A 4,999-nucleotide genomic window follows, 5' to 3' on the forward strand; every position below is an offset into this window, starting at 1 on the left:
ATAAAAACAGGTAAAATATTCTTATCACAGGCTAATTTAATTTGCTCTCCTTAATTATTAACTACCTCATTCATGACTCATGCAGTACTTTCAAATGGGAAGATTTCAAAATGTTACCTATTTTGCCACAAATAATAAAATAAAAAGATTTTTCATGGATCAAAACAATATATTAAACTGAAGTCAGTGCTTTCTGTGTGCTCCTCATACTGCAAATAAAATCTTAGTAAGCTGTACCCACCCATACATCTCAACTCCCACGGGGTTATACCCATATCCTGACTACACAAACAGCGATCAGAAGCAAAGAACAAACCTTAGCAGCGAGCCCTCACTAAACTCAGGACTGCAGAAATGGAATTCCCAACTAAATCAGGCCTGAACGGAGACAAGATCTGTTTGTGGAATATACCAAGTAAACAGTATGTATCAGCCGCAACACAGGATGACATCCATTTTAACAAAATGCTCAACACCAGTCATAATTTCAGAGGGTAAGGGTATCTGGTCAGAAACATACCATCATTGGCTAAATGCTGCAGCCAATCATATTCCTTGTCCGTCTGCTCAGCCAGCCAGTAGCATTCATCCCAGCACAACAGATCTCTCAGAGTGATGAAGCCCTGCTTTCCAGCAAACACAGAAGAACTCCTGCGATATGACTGTTCATGATACCAAACAAAGGAACAGGGCCTGGTTAACAGTACTGTCAGAGGTATGCAATTCAACTGAAATAAAAATCCTTAACAAATTAAATTTTTGATTGACATACTCTCATTCCAATGATTATTTCTTTAACCTACATAAAATATAATTAATGAAAGAAAAAAGTTGAAATTCATGTATTACAATATAAATACACAATTCTATCTCATATGCCTTTTTAACAATATTATAAATTGCAATAAAAGTTAACCAAAATACAGAGAAAGATTATGCCCACAGCATGATATCATAATAGTGTTAATTATCGTTAGCTTTTGAAACAGCAGTATGAAAATGCTTTAATTACCGTAAGAAATACTTTTTTAGGGGTGGGCTTTGCAATGCGGCAAATCAAACAACATCTAGTGCTGGACTATCATGAAACCATGAACAAGTAACTCAGTTCGCATTTTCAACACAGATGGCAATGATCCAAGTACCTGAGCCAACATCTGATGCTTCCCGGGTGTGCACTGTCCAGAAGCTAGACACAGGAATGGAGTCACAGCTGATGTGCACACATGAAGCATCATCACTAAGCGCCTGCTATGGAACAATTCTACATCTACAAGCTACAATGTATTCTAAAAACCAACTCTAGCTTTGCAGTTGACATGGCAGAGAGGCATATAATGGGTATCTTTATGCATATCTGAGTGGCCTATTATGGACATAATATTTCAAATATCTGAAAAACAAAAACTGTAGTTTACCTATGCCAAATTCCATCATTAACTAAAAGTTACAGAGGTGGACCTAGGTGTGCTAGGTGGACCTAGCACATATCCTGGCCACCCCGTTTCCCATCCAGTTCCCTGCTTCTGGCCCGGGAAAGCAGTCAAGGACAGCCCAAAGCCTTCAGACCCTGCATCCAAGTGGAGGACCCAGAAGAAGCTTCTGGCTCCTGGCTGGCTTGTGATCAGCGTAGCTCCAGCCATTGTAGCCACTTGGCGAGTGAATCATTGGACAGAAGATCTTCCTCTCTATCTCTACTCCTCTCTGTATATCTGCCTTTCCAATAAAAACAAATCTTTAAAATAAATAAATATTAAAAAAAAAAAACTTCTACAAAAATTTCCAGGGGCTAGAGTTGTGGCACAGGTCATGAAGATGTCGCCCTGCAATGCAGACATCCCTTACAGATACCAGCTCATGTCCTGCTCTATTTAACCACCTGAAAATAGCCTGGGAAGACTGTGAAAGATGACTCAAGTGCTTGAGCCTCTGTCTGTTTATATGGGAGACCAGGAGAAAACTCCTGGCTCCTGACACCAACCTGGCCAATTCAGGGCCACTGAGGCTATCTGGGGAGTGAATCAGCATAAAAAAGGTGTTTCTCTCAGATTTACCAGTCTTTTAAAACGAAGGGATAGGAGGTAGGAAGGAAAGAAACATGGTTAAATCTTGAATAAATCAATAGTTGAATTGAAAAAACAAGATCCAGGGCCAGCAGTGTGGTGTAGCAAGTCAAACTGCTGCCTGGGACACTGCTGCTCTGCTGGCATCCTATGTGAACACTGCTTAGAGATCCGGTTTCTCAGCTTTCAATGTAGCTTCGTGCTAGTGCTCCTAGCAAGGCAACAGAAACACATGAGATGTGAATGGAGCTCTAGGTGTCTATCTGCATTTGGCCTGGCCCAGGCCTGGTTGCTACAGTCTTCAGAAGTGTAAACCAATCAAAGAACATCACTCTCCTTCTGTCAACTGTTTTTCTTCTTCTTTTTTTTTTAATCTATTTTATTGTATTGTTGTTGACAATCTTTATATAGTTAATTATGGTAAAAAAAAAAAAAAAAAGGTTCAGAGGGTATAGGGAAGTGGGTAATAGTATTATGTCCATGTTGTTTCCATCATGTATCTGAGGTAAAGGGGGATATTGACGGAGAAGCCCCACCCAGTTTCCCACCCACCCCAAGTCCCGGGTGTGGGACATGCTCTGAGATCCTTGCTCAAATGGTTTTATTAGTTCTCCAGTTATGAATCGCTGCCAGTTTCGCTCGATGAGGTTGTCCACTGATTGATATGGTCCATCATAAAGTCTCCGTTTGCCCCAGTATTTCGCTGCCAACATATAGCTGAGATGAATGATTGATCTGTTCTGTCTTCTGTCTTTTCTTGGTTAGAGTTCTGAGTCCAGCAGTTCGATTGGGGAGATCTCCAAAGAAACCGTGAGGTATTCCCAGACCTGATTCTTGTATGTTCTAGCAAGCACAAGGCCCGGCACAGTCCATCACCCCGATCAGCTGGTGGTTGCAATTGCTGGGTTGGTTCTGTTTTCATTCCCAAGTTGCACTGGAATCAATGGTTATTGCAGTCCAGTCTGGTTCGGCCCTCACATCAACCAGTGGGAGCTGCAGCCTAGTCGGGGTGACCCACAAAAACCCCACCAGGCCCGCCCCCTACCCTGATTTGCCAGTATGTGTAGCAGAAGACCAGTCTGTCCCTCATCCCATTTGGCTCTTGTTCTTGTCAATGGATATTAAAGCTTAGTTCTATCTAACCAACTCAACCATCCAGCCCTCACGGATATTGTTGAGTGCCTCTCTATCTAGCCATCCCAGCCCCCGTCCCTGGTTTTCATGCCCTCTCACGGGAATAGTGACCCAATAAGGGGGAACCCACTTTTTCCCTCCCAGGTCTCTCTCAGTCCCGGTTTATGCACTCTGTAGCTGGTTTTGTGATTTGACTTGACAGAATTAGTCCCCAATGCCAGCTACTGCCAGCTGATGCTGCGGCTATGCCCAATCATCCCTCACCCACTCTAATTTATGCTTGCATCCACAGGAATAATCAGCCCAGCCTGGCTTTTCCCTGATCTAGGCCACATGCAGCGCACAGGTGTTGTAGCCTTGCTTAGTCTGGTCTGTCTCTATCCCAGCCCATGCTCTCCAGTGGGAGTAGCTGTCCGGCGAGGGGACCAGCCCCTTAATCCCCTTGCCAGTTCTGCCCCTCCCTTCCTGGATCTCACGTGTGCTGGTTGGGTGCTGCAGTCAAATCCCTGTCAACTGTTTTTCAAACACATAGAAAAACCTTTAAATTATTACTCTGTAACAATTAATAAATGATTAAGGCTCTTGTTTCTACTTATAGAAGATGCCAGATTTTGGCTACCAAAACCAACCAGCAGTTTCCATCCACAGCTAAATTCAGTGAAAAGAGAATACCTGGAGATCCAGCATGACTTTAACCAATCTGATGCAACAGGAGGGCGACCAACTACAGCGCTTGTGCCAGATTTCATCAAAGTATAGTTCCATAAACCAATTCCTAAAGGCTCTAGAAAGCACCTAGGAAACACATAGAAAGGATGTGGTAAATAGTGCTTGTTTACCCAATTTCCAAAATGGAGGCTCTGCTGGACACCACACAGAGGCAAAAAGGGCTCACTCCACGCAAAAGGGATTTCTCATTCTACATGACACTGAATGGGAGGTAAAGAACAAGCATCACATGCCTTTCTGCCCCCATAAAGTCCTGGGGGCTTCTGAGTGGCAAAAAGCATGAACTGAGGATGTGCTCTGACAACTTCTTGTGTTTCTGTTATTAGCAATTCCCGGTTATCATCCAGCAGTCTATTTAGTGCCTCCAGCACATCAGTAGGCGCCAAATTTAATTCCTCTAAAATAATCCAGTAGCCCCGTCTCATAGCATCAATAAGACCACCTAGTAGGAAATGAACATCGAGAATTAGTGTATAAATTACCCCAAAATTACAAAATGTACTAAGAACAAATTACAAAATTATAGATTACTACTGAATTTCAAAGTGGTTGGTCTTGCCCTGAAACGGTCTGTCACACTGCACACCACATATGCTACTGTTTACAGCACCGGCATCCCATAGGGTCATCAGTGTCTATCGTGGCATTCCACTTCAAATCCAGCTCCCTGCTAATGGTCTGGTAAAATGAACAGATGATGGATCAAGTCCTTGGGTTATTAACACACATGTGGGAAACCTCGAAGAAGTCCATGGCTCCTCCTGGATTTGACCATTCACTTGAAAAGTGAACCAGTGAATGAAGATAACCTCTCTCTCTCTCTCTCTCTCTGTTTCCCTCTCTTCTCTGTATAATTTTTAAAAAATAAACAAATTCCCATTACATCCTCAAAGAGGAAAAACCAAGACACACAGGTGCCTCATTTCCAATTTCATTTTCCCTTGGGGCAGGCTAATTTCATTTAAACTATATTTTCTTTTTTTTAGGGTTTATTTTAAATATTTGAAAGGCAAAGTTAAAGGGAGACAAAGGTTTGTCTCCACTGCTTCACTCCCTAAAAACCAAAGCAGCTA

The sequence above is a fragment of the Ochotona princeps genome, chromosome 15 (genome assembly GCF_030435755.1).
Source record: "Ochotona princeps isolate mOchPri1 chromosome 15, mOchPri1.hap1, whole genome shotgun sequence".
Classification (NCBI taxonomy): domain Eukaryota; kingdom Metazoa; phylum Chordata; class Mammalia; order Lagomorpha; family Ochotonidae; genus Ochotona; species Ochotona princeps.